We start from the raw sequence: 20,551 nt of genomic DNA on the forward strand, positions 1-20,551 counted from the left end.
AAGAGCTATTACATTCGAGGATGGAAATCAAGGTTTGGTCAAAGGTTTGGGTAAAATTGCTATGTGCCTGTTTGTTTCAGCTTCTCGCGGCTTCTGGCCACCAAAAGCTGCTACGGACTGCCAAACACTCAGCTTTTCAGCCAGCTTCTATAAAATTCGTTTGAGTAAAAACCATTAAAATCAACATAAACATATAATCGGTTGAGTCGTCACAATAGTAGTAATCCGTCACTTTATAGATCCTGAGCCCCATGGACAAATTTATCTTCCTCCACACGTAATCCTAATAATACTCAGATTCTCTACACAGCCAGATTCTCCCCACAGCTAGATTCTCGAAAAAGCTGGTCAGAAAAAAGCTGAACCAAACAGCCCTATATCTCCTGACCATTCTATTTCCAATGTTTTTCTCGTAGATTCTTTGGATTACAATTTGCTTTTGGTTTCTCAATTATGCAAAATGGGCTACAACTGTCTATTTACTGATATAGGTGTTACTGTCTTTAGAAGAAGTGATGATTCAATAGCTTTTAAGGGAGTGCTAGATGGTCAGCTATACTTAGTTGACTTTAATGATAACCAAGATGAACTAGACACTTGCTTAATCGCTAAGACTAATATGGGTTGGCTCTGCATCGCCGACTTGCTCATGTTGGAATGAAGAATCTTCACAAGCTTCTAAAGGGAGAACACATTTTAGGACTAACAAATGTTTATTTTGAGAAAGACAGGATTTGTAGCGCATGCCAAGAAGGAAAGCAAGTTGGAGTCCATCATCCACACTAGAACATAATGACAACTGACAGGCCGCTCGAGCTACTCCACATGGATCTATTCGGCCCAGTCGCTTATATAAGCATCGACGGGAGTAAGTATTGTCTAGTTATTATGGATGATTATTCTCGCTTCACTTGGGTATTCTTTTTACAGGAAAAATCTCAAACCCAAGAGACTTTAAAGAGATTCTTAAGACGGGCTCAAAATGAGTTCGGATTAAGGATAAAAAAATATTAGAAGCGATAATGGGACGGAGTTCAAGAATTCACAAATCAGAGGAGGGCATCAAGCATGAGTTTTCTTATCCTTACACACCTCAACAAAATGGTGTAGTGGAGAGGAAAAATAGAACTCTACTAGACATGGCAAGAACCATGCTTGATGAATACAAGACACCGGACCGGTTTTGGGCGGAGGCAATTAACACCGCATGCTACTCAATCAACCGGTTATATCTCCACCGAATCCTCAAGAAGACATCTTATGAACTCCTCACTGGTAAAAAGCCCAATGTTTCATATTTTAGAGTCTTTGGGAGCGAATGTTTTATTCTTATTAAAAGATGTAGAAGCTCTAAATTTGCTCCTAAAGTAGTAGAAGGCTTTTTACTAGGTTATGACTCAAACACAAGGGCATATAGAGTTTTCAACAAGTCCACTAGATTAGTTGAAGTTTCTTGTGGCATTGTGTTTGATGAGACTAATGGCTCCCAAGTGGAGCAAGTTGATCTTGATGAATTAGATGATGAAGAGGCTCCATGCGTCGCACTAAGGAACATGTCCATTGGGGATTTGTGTCCTAAGGAATTCGATGAGCCTCCACAAGCACAAGATCAACTATCATCTTCCATGCAAGCATCTCCACCAACTCAAGATGAGGACAAGGCTCAAGATGATGAAGATCAAGATCAAGAGGATGAGCCACCTCAAGAGGAGGACATTGATCAAGGGAGAGATGAAGATAATGAGGACAAGGATATGATCAAGAAATTAGGGATCAAAGACCGCCACACCCAAGAGTCCGCCAAGCAATTCAAAGAGATCACCCCGTCATCTCCATACTTGGTGACATTCATAATGGGGTAACCACTAGATCTCGAGTTGCACATTTCTGTGAACATTACTCTTTTGTGTCTTCTATTGAGCCATACAGGATAGAGGATGCATTAAGAGATCCGGATTGGGTGGTGGCTATGCAAGAGGAGCTCAACAACTTCACTTGGAATGAGGTATGGCATTTAGTTCCACGTCCTAATCAAAATGTTGTAGGTACCAAGTGGGTATTCCGCAACAAGCAAGATGAGCATGGTGTGGTGACAAGGAACAAAGCCCGACTTGTGGCAAAGGGATATTCACAAGTCGAAGGTTTGGATTTCGATGAAACCTATGCACCTGTAGCTAGGCTTGAATCAATTCGCATATTACTTGCCTATGCTACTTACCATGGCTTCAAGCTTTATCAAATAGACGTGAAGAGTGCCTTCCTCAATGGACCTATCAAGGAAGAGGTCTATGTTGAGCAACCTCCCGGCTTTGAAGATAGTGAGTATCCTAACCATATTTATAAGCTCTCAAAGGCGCTTTATGGGCTCAAGCAAGCCCTAAGAGCATGGTATGAATGCCTGCGAGACTTTCTTATCACTAATGGTTTCAAGGTCGGAAAGGCTGATCCTACTCTCTTCACTAAAACTGTTGCAAAAGACTTGTTTATATGCCAAATTTATGTTGATGATATTATATTTGGGTCTACTAACAAGTCAACTTATGAAGAGTTTAGTAGGATCATGATACATAAATTCGAGATGTCTATGATGGGGGAGTTGAAGTATTTTCTTGGATTTCAAATCAAGCAACTCTAAGAGGGCACATTGATAGTCGCCTAGAGGGGGGGTGAATAGGGCGAAACTGAAATTTACAAATATAAACACAACTACAAGCCGGGTTAGCGTTAGAAATAAAGACGAGTCCGCGAGAGAGGGTGCAAAAAAAATTGCTAGCAAATGAAGAGAGTGACACGCGGATTTGTTTTACCGAGGTTCGGTTTTTCGCAAACCTACTCCCCGTTGAGGAGGCCACAAAGGCCGGGTCTCTTTCAACCCTTCCCTCTCTCAAACGGTCCATCGGACCGAGTGAGCTTCTCTTCTCAAATCAAAACCGGGAACAAAACTTCCCCGCAAGGGCCACCACACAATAGGTGCCTCTTGCCTTGATTACAATGGAGTTTTGATCACAAGAACAAGTGAGAAAGAAAAGAAGCAATCCAAGCGCAAGAGCTCAAAAGAACACGACAAATCTCTCTCGCTAATCACTAAAGCCTTGTGTGGAATTGGAGAGGATTTGATCTCTGTCACACCCGGTTTTAGAAGGTAAACCGAATGCGAACCATGTACGTGCCAGGATCAGAAATTCACGTACACAGCGATTACATAAATGACTCATCATAGCACAATGCTTCGAATTAGAATAAAGAGTGACTAATACTATTACAGACTAGAGCCATTTACATAATATAAATCAAAGTACACAGAATCGAAACGTAGCCAACGTAAACAACCCACCACAGGCAGCTGACTGGGGGAGGTCGCTAGCCTAATCCTCGAACTCATCGACGTCCTGGAACTCCTGGAGATCCACCTCGACGCCTTCTTCTTTACCTGAGCATAGATTGCACCAAAGGCAACCTGGTGTTTTGTGAAAGCAAGGGTGAGTACACATCAACGTACTCAGCAAATGTCCCGTTTGGCTGAAGTGGACTAGCTTTATGTGGGGTTAAGGTCAAGCAGTTGCTTTTAGTTGGTCAGGTTATTATTTACTAGTAGAAAGCCAGGTTTTAGCATTAACCCAAGTTATTAACCCGATGTACCCTTTCCAAAAGGAAAGAATACCACTTACTAGTACCATAATCATAACCAAAACCATCATCCTCGTCACCACCTATAAACCAACCATCTCTGATCAATGTGTCTCTAATCAATGGAGCTCCCTTGGCCGCTCATAACCGCGAGCACGGCTGATATATCAGTTTCATAACACTCTGCAGAGGTTGCGCACTTTACCCATAAGCCGTGATTCCCTCTCTAGCCCGGGCTTGCAAGACCCTTATTCACTCCCGAGGTGAATGGCCAGGGATTCACTACGAAGCCTTTACAAAGATTCCCCGGGGCTGTAGCCGCACGTTAGGTTTCCTAAATGTACCGCACTCCTCCCCAAGGGACAAATCAACCTTGGCAGAGCGAGCCGCATACACCGAGCCCCATTGACGGCACGACGGCTAAGCGAACTACACCCCGGTTCCTCTAATTATTCAGCTAAGGGCATCCCACTCCACCCTCATGGTTGCACTGTTTTCCCGGGCGGTCATCCAACGAACAGGTCCTTACGGAGAGGCACTCGAGAAACCGCTCGAGCCCCCTAAAGTATCACCAGTCCAACATCATAATCATAGAGACAACATCGTATCATAAGTGTTCACATCATGTTCATTGATTAAAGTAAAGCAATAGCATGAATCTAACCATAGTAACCCAAAAGGTAATCAAGGACAAGGTAAATAGAAAGCTAGTCAATTCTTAGGTTGTTCATGGTATGCGGGTTGATGAATTATAAAGTAAATGGGACATAATAGGTCAGAGGACACTTGCCTTCACCAAACAGATGCTCAGGATCTTCAGCCTTGTAGAACTCGAAGAGCTGGGTCATTTGGTCGCCGAAGCTTGACCGTCGATTCCTCGAAGCTCAGAAACGAACCGCGATCTAATCGCAATGCGACGCGAAGACGAACAGGCACAAGCAAACAAACATATACATATGCATAAGAACATTACATCATACAAGATAAAATGTTATAAAAGCAAGCAATATAAAATAGAGAGCGCCTCTACGGTTACGCGAGGAAAAGAACCACGATAGTCGAAGCTACGGTCGAGGGGTTAGCGCGTTTACGTTAAACAAGTACTAATTAGAACAATCCAATTCAACATAATTATATTAATTGATATTAATCAAATGTAAATTAATACTACTGCTTAGTTTTGACTAACTTACTATTTTAATAGTTGACAGTTAAGCAAGTTACTTAATGAATATGAGCGATTCTAAGCGAGATGAATTAACGACGCACGACGTGCAAACACGATGTGCGCAACGCGCGGACACAAACGACTTAGCGCGCGGACAACGCGCGATACGCGCGAATGGCATGCGGCAAGGCGCGTGACACACGCGAACAGCACACGACAATGCGTGCGAACAACACGCGCAACACTCGCGAACGACACGCGACGACGTGCGCGAAACAGCACCGCGGCACGCGCGGACCCACATGCGAAACTAATAATTAAACAACGTGATTAAACTAAATAGTTATTAATAAATAACATTTCAGTTAAGGTTAATCATATTGGTGACTAATTATAAATGCGCAAATCGAATTCCTAAATTAGGTTTTTAAATTGAAACGTCGTTCTAGTATCCACTGGTTAAACAAACGTTTAACTAAATTAAATAAAATATGCAAAAATTGGGATAAATATTTCTAAATTAAGATAATTTTAATACGAATCTAACGCAACTTAAATGGATCGAATCGGGTTTAAAACGCAAAAGTTATGAATGTTTTAAACCATACTGTAATTCGCGCGTACTTATTTACGAAATTGCCATCATCTTCTTCCTTTCTCCTCTCTACCTCACGCAAGAAATTTCATCGCCATGGGGGCTGCGCAAGGGAAGGGGAGCTCGACCGCCGCAGGGGGCCGGCCACGCCGCGCAGGGCACGCGCGCCCGCGGGCAGGGGCCGCACCTGGGGAGCTCGCGCGGAGCAGGGCCGCGACCAAAGCCATGGTCGGCCGGCCGGCCGCGCCGAGCAGCTGCGCCGCCGCCGCTCGGAGGTCGCGCCCGCAGGGGCCGCGCGCGCACGGGCCGAGGGCAGGATGCTGCGCCGCGGGGGCAGGGGTGCGGGGGATCGAGGTGCTACCCCAAACCCTAGAAATCGAAGAAAACGAATAACAAGAATGGAGAAGCTCACCGCGGAAGAAGACCCTCGCCGGAGCCGAAGCCAAATCCGTCGATTGCCAAAGATTCGGGGATCCAATCGACGAACCGAACGCGCTGCGACGAAGCCCTCGACGAGACGAACGCAGCGGTACCCTCGGATTTGGCAGACGATGCACGGATTGGGAGTAATTGCTCGCCGGAGTTGTCGCTGGAGTTGGAACCGCCCCGAACTTCGGCGGGCAATACCGGGAGCTAGGGATTGGATTTGGATGAACCGTTTCGTGTTCTGGATCGGGCTCGACGAGATGAAGCCGGACATGTATATATATCTAGGGTTTGGATGAGATGGAAATTCGGTTAAAATTCGGATTTTACTATTTTTAAAATTCAGAAAAAGCCTAGAAATCCATATTTTGTGCTCAAAATATTATATATGCTTTCAAAAATTCTAGAAAAATTCCTATAAATGTTTTGGCACCTAATGAACTCAAAAAACATAATTAGAATTTCTAAAAACATTTTAAGTTCCACAAATAAATAGATTTTGGTTTCCGGAAAATAGAAAAATATTCCGAAAAATATGAAAATTTACCGAGCGCTTCTATAAGATATGTTAACATGTTTCAAACACATTTTGCACTTAGAAACACCATGCAACGACATGAATGCAACAACCAAAGTGCCTTTAGGGCTCATTCCACTAGGTTTACGCTATTATAAAACAAAATAATTCTACATTTTTAGGAAAAAGAGAAAGGAAAGCGAAGAACTGAGAGAGTAACACCTGAATTTGGTGGATATTAGAAAATAAAATTTTATACCCCCAAATTCAGGGTGTTACAAACCTAACCCCCTTAAGAGAATCTCGTCCTCGAGATTCAAGAAGAGGCTAGCAAGAAAATGAGATTGGTTCATTAGTCTTTCATAGCTTCTAACTCAACTTTGACTCCGCCGGCTTGACTTGTGGATTGGTTGCTTTGACCATCAGATGCTTGAGACCGATTGATGCAATTCTTGAGGATCTCCTAGACCTGTGGGTTAGGACCCACACACGCTTTCGCTGCGCCACTCTGATCTTGTTGGTTGATGTTGATCGCATTGTCTTCATTGGGGTTAGCGGCTAACCCCCTTAACAGGAGCGTTGATATGCACTTGGTGAAGATGCTGCCGACTCTGATCTTGACTGATTTGGAGGAGTTGGAGGTTGCCAAATGGACAGGTGCAAGAGATAAGAATAGCGAGAAAAGGTAAGTATAGACAGATTAGAGAGAGCAGGGGGAGAACCCAACTACTTAACTCTATGGCACTCACCTAGTAAACAGATTCCATTGTGGACCAAGGGCCACAACACATTAACACTCATTCCAAAGAAGCAAATCAGTCATAGCAGAAGGGCAAACATCATGAGCACACAACAACAAACATCTCGTTGCTATACGTTCCTCTTAATTAAATGGTGGTCTTTCCTTAAAAAGGGAAATTACTCTAAGGCCAACAAAAGGCAAGGGAAATAATAAGACATGGAGGGTAGGGGCATGAGCATAATAAAGGATGGAGCTAAAGCAATGATTGTAATCGACAAGGGAGAGAATGCAACCAAGGTCAGGATAGGTAAAACACCATTCTCAAATCGAGGGGGAAAAGATGATATTTCAAAAGGTGGGCATAAGATAACATCATGGAAAGATCTAGAGATTGCAAAGGTAAGGGAGGTGAAAGGCAAAAACGCATCGAAAGATAGAGTTAGGGCAAGACTTGCAACGTGACAGAGGAAAAAGGGAACGAACAAGAGCGGGATAGGTAAGACATCACTCTTGAAATGAAATGGGAGAGGAGGCTTTAAAACGCAGGTGCAAGATAAGCATCATGGTAAAGATCAAGGGATGACAAGGGTTAAGGTGATAACAGACAAACACAACCAAGGATGTATTTCAGACAAAACTTGCAAGGCATCAAAGAAGGGGGAGCAGTCAATGGTGAAATAGGTGAGACATTGTCCTCGAACAAGGATGGAAAAGAGAAGGCTTTAAAGGGGAGGCTCAAAGTAAGCATGAAGGTAAGGGTATGAATATTACAAGGGTCAAAGGTGATACCGGACAAGGGTGTAGGAGATGAGGTAAATATGCATAAGAACCAAGAATATAAATACCACAAAGGATGGAGTTAAGACAAGACCTGCAAATGGAAAAGGAGGTGGTACGCCCATGGGCCAGATAGGTAAACTGCCACTCTCAAATTGAGGTGGAAGAGAGGAGATTTTTAAAGAGCTAGAATAAAGATGAGCATCAAGGCAAGATCGATGGATGACAAGAAGATGGTGATAGCAAATAAAACACATAGCAAAGGATGGAACTGAAACAAAATTTGTAAGGCGACAAGAAGTGAAAAGAAATCAAGGGAGAGGTAGGTAACTCGCAACTCTCAAACTGGGTTGAAAAAGGGGAGGATTTAAAGGATAAGTTTAAGGTAAGCATTTAGGTAGAAGACATAAATATCGCAAGGGCCAAAGGCGATAACGGACAAGGGTGTAAGAGAAAAGATGAGGGCATAGAAGAGCAAGTGGTACAAATACAATAAAGAATGGAGTTAAGTCTAGGCCTACACGCGGTAAAGAAGAGGATATAGCCAAGGGTGAGATAAGTAAAACATAGCTCTCGAATTGAGACAGAAAAGAGGGGATTTCAACAAGCAGACCTAAGATAAGTATCAAGGCAAGATCTATAGATTACAAGGGTAAGGACGATATCAAACAAAAGCTCAACAAAGGATGAAGTCAAGGTAAGACAAGACTTGCAAAGCGACAAAGGGAAAGGAAATGAAATAGAGCGGGATAGGGAAAACAACACTCTCGGATTGAAATGGAATAAGTGAGGCTAAAAAAATAGGTATACATCATGGTAAATATGGAGAGAGGTCAAGGGTCAAAGGTGATAATAGGCAAGGATATAAAGGAAGAGGTAAATGTGCATAAAAAACCAGAAATCTAGGTATAATCAAGAACAGAGATAAGATAAGTCTTGCAAGTGGTAAAGTATAGGATATAACCACGGGTGAGATAAGTAAGAGACCACGCTTGAACTAAGGTGGGAGATTGGAGGTTTTAGATAACGAACATACCGTAATCACTAAGGTAAGATTGAGAGATGAGAAGGGTAAAGGCACTAAGAAACAAAAGCACAACAAAGGATGAGGTTACAAACTCGCAAGCCAAAGAAGAGGATACGACCAAGAGAAAGAAGGTATGAGATGGAAGAGGGGCAATTTTAAAGGGCAGGTATGAGATGAGCATCAATGCAATATATAGAAGTGTCAAGGGTAAAGGTGATAATAACAAAGAGCATAGTAAAGGATGGAGCTAAGGCAAGACTCACGAAATGGCGAGATGGAGAGAACAATCATGGGTAAGGTAGGTAAGGTTCCAGCAGAATGGTTTGGTAAAAGAAATTATTACCGAGGGAAGTTATAAGGAATTAATGAGATCACCAAGGATGTGCAAAATAAAATGACCGCTCATGGATCATTAAGAAACAAGGGTGATCAAGGGCATGAAAAATGAAATGTCTTGAACATTCATTGGGGTATGAAAGATAAGCATACATAAAAATATGAGAGTATGCAAGATTCCAAGGATACAGGCATGCCAAGACAAGGGAACTGAAAAGGCCAAAGGATAACAACTTAACGACGGAAGACAAGAAGTTCATGGACATATAAACTAGAGTGTTTAAGTAGGCACGAGAAATTCAGATGTGGGTATTTAAAACAAGAGTATTGAAGAATCTAGGGGTACGAGCATGCCAATACCAAGAGACAAGAAATTGTTGAAAGATAGCGACTTAACAACAGAATAAGAAATAATCTCAGAAGACAAGAAGGTCATGGACACATAAACTGAACTGTTTAAATAGGCAATAGAGGTACAAGGGTAAGTACTTTAGATTAAGAGATAAGGGTATAAAAAAATGCAAGGATACGAGCATGTCAATAACAAAATGTAATGGAGATGGTCAAATGGTAGCAATTTAATAATGGACGAGTAAAGAGTCCCAAAAGACTAAAGGCTATGGTCAGGGGGCATCTACAAAGATGTCGCAAGCACAAGAGTGAGATCAGATCTAATAGATTGAGAGAAGTATAGACCATACTAGAATAAAATACTTTTGGCAAGGGGGCATATAGGAGCACAACATAGAATTAGTCGAGGTGACTAATATTTTGAAGTAGAACCAAGGATGGGGTGAAGTAATAGTCAATAAGTTCTTAAAACGGCCAATGCTACTCTAGGCTAGCGGTCCTACATTCAGCACGGCTTTGATACCACTTATGTCACACCCGGTTTTAGAAGGTAAACCGAATGCGAACCATGTACGTGCCAGGATCAGAAATTCACGTACACAGCGATTACATAAATGACTCATCATAGCACAATGCTTCGAATTACAATAAAGAGTGACTAATAATATTACAGACTAGAGCCATTTACATAATATAAATCAAAGTACACAGAATCGAAACGTAGCCAACGTAAACAACCCACCACAGGCAGCTGACTGGGGGAGGTCGCTAGCCTAATCCTCGAACTCATCGACGTCCTGGAACTCCTGGAGATCCACCTCGACGCCTTCTTCTTTACCTGAGCATAGATTGCACCAAAGGCAACCTGGTGTTTTGTGAAAGCAAGGGTGAGTACACATCAACGTACTCAGCAAATGTCCCGTTTGGCTGAAGTGGACTAGCTTTATGTGGGGTTAAGGTCAAGCAGTTGCTTTTAGTTGGTCAGGTTATTATTTACTAGTAGAAAGCCAGGTTTTAGCATTAACCCAAGTTATTAACCCGATGTACCCTTTCCAAAAGGAAAGAATACCACTTACTAGTACCATAATCATAACCAAAACCATCATCCTCGTCACCACCTATAAACCAACCATCTCTGATCAATGTGTCTCTAATCAATGGAGCTCCCTTGGCCGCTCATAACCGCGAGCACGACTGATATATCAGTTTCATAACACTCTGCAGAGGTTGCGCACTTTACCCACAAGCCGTGATTCCCTCTCTAGCCCGGGCTTGCAAGACCCTTATTCACTCCCGAGGTGAATGGCCAGGGATTCACTACGAAGCCTTTACAAAGATTCCCCGGGGCTGTAGCCGCCCGTTAGGTTTTCTAAATGTACCGCACTCCTCCCCAAGGGACAAATCAACCTTGGCAGAGCGAGCCGCATACACCGAGCCCCATTGACGGCACGACGGCTAAGCGAACTACACCCCAGTTCCTCTAATTATTCAGCTAAGGGCGTCCCACTCCACCCTCATGGTTGCACTGTTTTCCCGGGCGGTCATCCAACGAACAGGTCCTTACGGAGAGGCACTCGAGAAACCGCTCGAGCCCCCTAAAGTATCACCAGTCCAACATCATAATCATAGAGACAACATCGTATCATAAGTGTTCACATCATGTTCATTGATTAAAGTAAAGCAATAGCATGAATCTAACCATAGTAACCCAAAAGGTAATCAAGGACAAGGTAAATAGAAAGCTAGTCAATTCTTAGGTTGTTCATGGTATGCAGGTTGATGAATTATAAAGTAAATGGGACATAATAGGTCAGAGGACACTTGCCTTCACCAAACAGATGCTCAGGATCTTCAGCCTTGTAGAACTCGAAGAGCTGGGTCATTTGGTCGCCGAAGCTTGACCGTCGATTCCTCGAAGCTCAGAAACGAACCGCGATCTAATCGCAATGCGACGCGAAGACGAACAGGCACAAGCAAACAAACATATACATATGCATAAGAACATTACACCATACAAGATAAAATGTTATAAAAGCAAGCAATATAAAATAGAGAGCGCCTCTACGGTTACGCGAGGAAAAGAACCACGATAGTCGAAGCTACGGTCGAGGGGTTAGCGCGTTTACGTTAAACAAGTACTAATTAGAACAATCCAATTCAACATAATTATATTAATTGATATTAATCAAATGTAAATTAATACTACTGCTTAGTTTTGACTAACTTACTATTTTAATAGTTGACAGTTAAGCAAGTTACTTAATGAATATGAGCGATTCTAAGCGAGATGAATTAACGACGCACGACGTGCAAACACGATGTGCGCAACGCGCGGACACAAACGACTTAGCGCGCGGACAACGCGCGATACGCGCGAATGGCATGCGGCAAGGCGCGTGACACACGCGAACGGCACACGACAACGCGTGCGAACAACACGCGCAACACTCACGAACGACACGCGACGACGTGCGCGAAACAGCACCGCGGCACGCGCGGACCGACATGCGAAACTAATAATTAAACAACGTGATTATAAATGCGCAAATCGAATTCCTAAATTAGGTTTTTAAATTGAAACGTCGTTCTAGTAGCAACTGGTTAAACAAACATTTAACTAAATTAAATAAAATATGCAAAAATTGGGATAAATATTTCTAAATTAAGATAATTTTAATACGAATCTAACGCAACTTGAATGGATCGAATCGGGTTTAAAACACAAAAGTTATGAATGTTTTAAACCATACTGTAATTCGCACGTACTTATTTACGAAATTGCCATCATCTTCTTCCTTTCTCCTCTCTACCTCACGCAAGAAATTTCATCGCCATGGGGCTGCGCAAGGGAAGGGGAGCTCGACCGCCGCAGGGGGCCAGCCACGCCGCGCAGGGCACGCGCGCCCGCGGGCAGGGGCCGCACCTGGGGAGCTCGCGCGGGGCAGGGCCGCGACCAAAGCCATGGTCGGCCGGCCGGCCGCGCTCGGAGGTCGCGCCCGCAGGGGCCGCGCGCGCACGGGCCGAGGGCAGGATGCTGCGCCGCGGGGGCAGGGGTGCGGGGGATCGAGGTGCTACCCCAAACCCTAGAAATCGAAGAAAACGAATAACAAGAATGGAGAAGCTCACCGCGGAAGAAGACCCTCGCCGGAGCCGAAGCCAAATCCGTCGATTGCCAAAGATTCGGGGATCCAATCGACGAACCGAACGCGCTGCGACGAAGCCCTCGACGAGACGAACGCAGCGGTACCCTCGGATTTGGCAGACGATGCACGGATTGGGAGTAATTGCTCGCCGGAGTTGTCGCCGGAGTTGGAACCGGCCCGAACTTCGGCGGGCAATACCGGGAGCTAGGGATTGGATTTGGATGAACCGTTTCGTGTTCTGGATCGGGCTCGACGAGATGAAGCCGGACATGTATATATATCTAGGGTTTGGATGAGATGAAAATTCGGTTAAAATTCGGATTTTACTATTTTTAAAATTCAGAAAAAGCCTAGAAATCCATATTTTGTGCTCAAAATATTATATATGCTTTCAAAAATTCTAGAAAAATTCCTATAAATGTTTTGGCACCTAATGAACTCAAAAAACATAATTAGAATTTCTAAAAACATTTTTAAGTTCCACAAATAAATAGATTTTGGTTTCTGGAAAATAGAAAAATATTCCGAAAAATATGAAAATTTACCGAGCGCTTCTATAAGATATGTTAACATATTTCAAACACATTTTGCACTTAGAAACACCATGCAACGACATGAATGCAACAACCAAAGTGCCTTTAGGGCTTATTCCACTAGGTTAACGCTATTATAAAACAAAATAATTCTCCATTTTTAGGAAAAAGAGAAAGGAAAGCGAAGAACTGAGAGAGTAACACCTGAATTTGGTGGATATTAGAAAAGAAAATTTTATACCCCCAAATTCAGGGTGTTACAATCTCTTTGGTGTGTCTAGAATTGAATGCCTAGCTCTTGTAAGTGGTTGAGAAGTGGAAAACTTGGATGCAATGAATGGTGGGTGATTGGGGGTATTTATAGCCCCAACCACCAAACTAGCCGTTTGGTGGGGCTGACTGTCGTATGGTGCACCGGACAGTCTGGTGCACACCGGACATGTCCGGTGCGCCAGCCACGTCACCAAAGTCGTTGGGATTCGACCGTTGGAGTTCTGACTTCTGGGCCCGCCTGGATGTCCGGTGGCGCACCGGACATGTACTGTAGAGTGTCCGGTGCGCCAGTATGGGCGTTCCTGACGCCTGCGCGCTCTGGCGCGCATTAATTGCTGTTGCAGGCGACCGTTGGCGCGAAGTAGTCGTTGCCCCGCAGTTACACCGGACATGTCCGGTGAATTATAGCGGAGCAGCCGCTGCGAATTCCCGAGGCTGCCAAGTTCCAGAGTCGCGTCCTCTTGGAGCACCGGACACTGTCCGGTGTACACCGGACAGTCCGGTGAATTATAGCGCGCCGTCTCTGAAAATTCCCGAGGCTGAGGAGTTCTGCGCGAAGTCCCCTGGTGCACCGGACACTGTCCGGTGCGCCACCGGACAGTCCGGTGCGCCAGACCAGGGAGCCTTTCGGGATGCCTTTAGCTCTCTATTTTGAACCCAACTTTGGTCTTTTTAATTGGCTTGTTGTGAACCTTTGGCACCTGTATAACTTATATACTAGAGCAAACTAGTTAGTCCAATTAGTTGTGTTGGGCAACTCAACCACCAAAATTATTTAGGAACTAGGTGTAAGCCTAATTCCCTTTCAATCTCCCCCTTTTTGGTGATTGATGCCAACACAAACCAAAGCAAATATACAAGTGCATAATTGAACTAGTTTGCATAATGTAAGTGCAAAGGTTGCTTGGAATTGAGCCAATATAAATACTTACAAGATATGCATGGATTGTTTCTTCATTTTTCAACATTTTGGACCACGCTTGCACCATAGATTTTATTTTTGCAAATTCTTTTGTAAATCCTTTCCAAAGTTCTTTTGCAAATAGTCAAAGGTAAATGAATAAGATTTTACGAAGCATTTTCAAGATTTGAAATTTTCTCCCCCTGTTTCAAATGCTTTTCCTTTGACTAACCAAAACTCCCCCTAAATGAGATCCTCCTCTTAGAGTTCAAGAAGGTTTTGATATATCATTTTTGAAATACTACTTTCTCCCCCTTTTGAACACAATAAGATACCAATTGAAAATACTCTTTGAAAAACTAAGTTTTTGAAATTGGTGGTGGTGCGGTCCTTTTGCTTTGGGCTCATACTCTCTCCCCCTTTGGCATGAATCGCCAAAAACGGAATCATTAGAGCCCTAAGAATTATTCTCTCCCCCTTTGGTCATAAATAAATGAGTGAAGGTTATACCAAAGACGGAGTCCTTTTGCTTGGTGCTCATGCTTTCTTCCCCAAAAATGGAGAGTCGCTTGAAGTGACGGCGAAGGATGAGTTACGGAGTGGAAGCCTTTGTCTTCGCCGAAGACTCTAATTTCCTTTCAATATACCTATGACTTGGTTTGAAATAGACTTGAAAACACATTAGTCATAGCACATGAAAGAGACATAATCAAAGGTATATAAATGAGCTATGTGTGCAAATCAACAAAAGAAGTTCCTAGAATCAAGAATATTTAGCTCATGCCTAAGTTTGTTAAAAGTTTGTTCATCAAGTGGCTTGGTAAAGATATCGGCTAATTGATCTTTAGTATTAATGTAAGAAATCTTGATATCTCCCTTTTGTTGGTGATCCCTTAAAAAGTGATACCGAATGACTATGTGTTTAGTGCGGCTATGCTCGACGGGATTATCCGCCATCTTGATTGCACTCTCATTATCACATAGCAAAGGGACTTTGGTTAATTTGTAACCGTAGTCCCGCAGGGTTTGCCTCATCCAAAGCAATTGCGCGCAACAATGGCCTGCGGCAATGTACTCGGCTTCGGTGGTGGAAAGAGCAACCGAATTTTGCTTCTTTGAAGCCCAAGATACCAGGGATCTTCCCAAGAACTGGCAAGTCCCCGATGTGCTCTTCCTATTGATTTTGCACCCCGCCCAATCGGCATCCGAATAACCAATCAAATCAAATGTGGATCCCCTAAGATACCAAAGCCCAAACTTAGGAGTATAAGCCAAATATCTCAAGATTCGCTTTACGGTCGTAAGGTGAGATTCCTTAGGGTCGGATTGAAATCTTGCACACATGCAAACGGAAAGCATAATGTCCGGTCGAGATGCACATAAATAGAGTAATGAACCTATCATCGACCGGTATACCTTTTGATCCACGGACTTACCTCCCGTGTCGAGGTCGAGATGCCCATTAGTTCCCATGGGTGTCTTGATGGGTTTGGCATCCTTCATTCCAAACTTAGTGAGAATATCTTGAGTATACTTTGTTTGGCTTAGTAAGGTGCCTTCTTGGAGTTGCTTCACTTGAAATCCCAAGAAATACTTCAACTCCCCCATCATAGACATCTCGAACTTTTGTGTCATGATCCTACTAAATTCTTCACATGTAGACTCATTAGTAGACCCAAATATAATATCATCAACATAAATTTGGCATACAAACAAATCATTTTCAAGAGTTTTAGTGAATAAAGTAGGGTCGGCTTTTCCGACTTTGAATCCATTAGTGATAAGGAAATCTCTAAGGCATTCATACCATGCTCTTGGGGCTTGCTTGAGTCCATAAAGCGCCTTAGAGAGTTTATACACATGGTTAGGGTACTCACTATCTTCAAAGCCGAGAGGTTGCTCAACATAGACCTCTTCCTTGATTGGTCCGTTGAGGAAGGCACTTTTCACGTCCATTTGATAAAGCTTAAAGCCATGGTAAGTAGCATAGGCTAATAATATACGAATGGACTCAAGCCTAGCTACGGGTGCATAGGTTTCACCGAAATCCAAACCTTCGACTTGGGAGTATCCCTTGGCCACAAGTCGAGCTTTGTTCCTTGTCACCACACCATGCTCATCTTGCTTGTTGCGGAAGACCCATTTGGTTCCTACAACATTTTGATTAGGACGTGGAACTAAATGCCATACCTCATTCCTAGTGAAGTTGTTGAGCTCCTCTTGCATCGCCACCACCCAATCCGAATCTTGGAGTGCTTCCTCTACCCTGTGTGGCTCAATAGAGGAAACAAAAGAGTAATGCTCACAAAAATGTGCAACACGAGATCTAGTAGTTACCCCCTTATGAATGTCGCCAAGGATGGTGTCGACGGGGTGATCTCGTTGGATTGCTTGGTGGACTCTTGGGTGTGGCGGTCTTTGTTCTTCATCTTCCTTGTCTTGATCATTTGCATCTCCCCCTTGATCATTGTCGTCATCTTGAGGTGGATCATTTGCTTGATCTTCTACTTCATCAACTTGAGCTTCATCCTTATTTTGAGTCGGTGGAGATGCTTGCGTGGAGGAGGATGGTTGATCTTGTGCATTTGGAGGCTCTTCAGATTCCTTAGGACACACATCCCCAATGGACATGTTCCTTAGCGCGATGCATGGAGCCTCTTCATTACCTATCTCATCAAGATCAACTTGCTCTACTTGAGAGCCGTTAGTCTCATCAAACACAACGTCACAAGAAACTTCAACTTGTCCAGTGGACTTGTTAAAGACTCTATATGCCCTTGTGTTTGAATCATATCTTAGTAAAAAGCCTTCTATAGTCTTAGGAGCAAATTTAGATTTTCTACCTCTTTTAACAAGAATAAAACATTTGCTACCAAAGACTCTAAAATATGAAATATTGGGCTTTTTACCGGTTAGGAGTTCATAAGATGTCTTCTTGAGGATTCGGTGTAGATATAACCGGTTGATGGCGTAGCAGGCGGTGTTGACCGCCTCGGCCCAAAACCGATCCGAAGTCTTGTACTCACAAGCATGGTCCTTGCCATGTCCAATAGAGTTCTATTCTTCCTCTCCACTACACCATTTTGTTGTGGCGTGTAGGGAGAAGAGAACTCATGCTTGCTGCCCTCCTCCTCAAGGAAGCCTTCGATTTGAAAGTTCTTGAACTCCGTCCCGTTGTCGCTTCTAATTTTCTTGATCCTTAAGCCGAACTCGTTTTGAGCTCGTCTCAAGAATCCCTTTAAGGTTTCTTGGGTTTGAGATTTTTCCTGCAAAAAGAATACCCAAGTGAAGCGAGAATAATCATCCACTATTACAAGACAATACTTACTCCCGCCGATGCTTATGTAAGCTATCGGGCCGAATAGATCCATGTGGAGTAGCTCAAGCGGCCTGTCGGTCGTCATGATGTTCTTGTGTGGATGATGGGCACCAACTTGCTTCCCTGCTTGGCATGCGCTACAAATCCTGTCTTTCTCAAAATAAACATTTGTTAATCCTAAAATGTGCTCTCCCTTTAGAAGCTTATGAAGATTCTTCATCCCAACATGGGCTAGTCGGCGATGCCAGAGCCAACCCATGTTAGTCTTAGCAATTAAGCAAGTGTCGAGTTCAGCTCTATCAAAATCTACCAAGTATAGCTGACCCTCTAACACTCCCTTAAATGCTATTGAATCATCACTTCTTCTAAAGACAGTGACACCTATATCAGTAAAGAGACAGTTGTAGCCCATTTTGCATAATTGAGATACGGAAAGCAAATTGTAATCTAATGAATCAACAAGAAAAACATTGGAAATGGAATGGTCAGGGGATATAGCTATTTTGCCCAAACCTTTGACCAAACCTTGATTTCCATCCCCGAATGTGATAGCTCGTTGGGGATCCTGGTTTTTCTCGTAGGAGGAGAACATTTTCTTCTCCCCTGTCATATGGTTTGTGCACCCGCTGTTGAGTATCCAACTTGAGCCCCCAGATGCATAAACCTACAAAACAATTTTAGTTCTTGACTTTAGGTACCCAAACGGTTTTGGGTCCTTTGGCATTAGAAACAAGAACTTTGGGTACCCAAACACAAGTCTTGGAGCCCTTGTGTTTGCCCCCAACAAACTTGGCAACTACCTTGCCGGATTTGTTAGTAAGCACATATGATGCATCAAAAGTTTTGAATGAAATGTCATGATCATTTGATGCACCAGGAGTTTTCTTCTTAGGCAACTTAGCACGGGTTGGTTGCCTAGAACTAGATGTCTCACCCTTATACATAAATGCATGATTAGGGCCAGAGTGAGACTTCCTAGAATGAATTCTCCTAATTTTGCTCTCGGGATAACCAGCAGGGTACAAAATGTAACCCTCGTTATCCTGAGGCATGGGAGCCTTGCCCTTGACAAAATTAGACAATCTTTTAGGAGGGCCATTAAGTTTGACATTGTCTCCCCTTTGGAAGCCAATGCCATCCTTGATGCCAGGGCGTCTCCCATTATAAAGCATACTACGAGCAAATTTAAATTTTTCATTTTCTAAGTTATGCTCGGCAATTTTAGCATCTAATTTAGCTATATGATCATTTTGTTGTTTAAATAAAGCCATGTGATCATGAATAGCATTAATATCAACATCTCTACATCTAGCACAAATAGAAACATGCTCAACAATAGATGTAGAGGGTTTGCAAGATTTTAACTCTATAACCTTAGCATGTAATATGTCATTTTCACTTATAAGGTTAGAAATAATAATATTGCAAACATCAAAATCTTTAGCCTTAGCAAGCAATTTTTCATTTTCATTTCTAAGGCTAGCGAGTGAAATGTTCAATTCTTCAATCCTAGCAAGTAAATCATCATTATCATCTCTAGAATTGGAAGTTGAAACATTACACACATGAGAATCAACCTTATCTAATAAATTAGCATTTTCATTTCTAAGGTTGGCAATAGTGTCATGGCATGTGCTTAGCTCACTAGTTAATTTCTCACATCTTTCTATCTCTAGAGCATAAGCATTTTTAACCTTAACATGTTTCTTATTTTCCTTAATGAGGAAGTCCTCTTGGGAATCCAAAAGGTCATCCTTTTCATGAATGGCACTAATTAATTCATTTAATTTTTCCTTTTGTTCCATGTTAAGGTTGGCAAAAAGGGTACGCAAATTATCTTCCTCATCACTAGCATTATCATCACTAGAGGACTCATATCTAGTGGAGGATTTAGATTTAACCTTCTTCCTTTTGCCGTCCTTTGCCATGAGGCACTTGTGGCCGACGTTGGGGAAGAGGAGTCCCTTGGTGACGGCGATGTTGGCGGCGTCCTCGTCGTCGGAGGAGTTGCTAGAGCTTTCGTCGGAGTCCCACTCTCAACAAACATGGGCATCACCGCCCTTCTTCTTGTGGTACCTCTTCTTTTCTCTCCTCTTGCCCTTCTTGTCGTTATCCCTGTCACTGTCACTTGATAATGGACATTTAGCAATAAAGTGACCGGGCTTACCACACTTGTAGCAAACCTTCTTGGAACGGGATTTGTAATCCTTCCCCTACCGTTGCTTGAGGATTTGGCGAAAGCTTTTGATGATTAAAGCCATCTCCTCATTGTCGAGCTTTGAAGCGTCGATTGGTTGTCTACTTGGTGTAGACTCCTCCTTCTTCTCCTCTGTCGCCTTGAACGCTACCGGTTGTGCTTCGGATGTGGAGGGATCATCAAGCTCGTTGATCTTCTTTGAGCCCTTAATCATACATTCAAAGCTCACAAAATTCCCGATAACTTCCTCGGGAGTCATTAGTGTGTATCTAGGATTACCACAAATTAATTGAACTTGAGTGGGGTTAAGGAAGATGAGTGATCTAAGAATAACCTTAACCACCTCGTGGTCATCCCATTTCTTACTCCCGAGGTTGCGCACTTGGTTCACCAAGGTTTTGAGCCGGTTGTACATATCTTGTGGCTCCTCCCCTTGGCGAAGGTGAAAGCGACCGAGCTCCCCCTCGATCGTTTCCCGCTTGGTGATCTTGGTGAGTTCATCACCCTCGTGCGCGGTCTTGAGTAGATCCCAAATCTCCTTCGCATTCTTCAACCCTTGCACCTTGTTATATTCCTCTCTACTTAGAGAGGCGAGGAGTATGGTTGTGGCTTGGGAGTT

General features: G+C 43.2%; 1 pseudogene; it reads left to right on the forward strand.

The window, feature by feature from the left end:
- The first annotated feature begins 5,486 nt into the window (after positions 1-5,486).
- LOC109942820 (uncharacterized) overlaps positions 5,487-20,551 on the forward strand; it is a 28,322-nt pseudogene continuing 13,257 nt past the window's right edge.

The sequence above is a fragment of the Zea mays genome, chromosome 10, assembly GCF_902167145.1.
Source record: "Zea mays cultivar B73 chromosome 10, Zm-B73-REFERENCE-NAM-5.0, whole genome shotgun sequence".
Classification (NCBI taxonomy): domain Eukaryota; kingdom Viridiplantae; phylum Streptophyta; class Magnoliopsida; order Poales; family Poaceae; genus Zea; species Zea mays.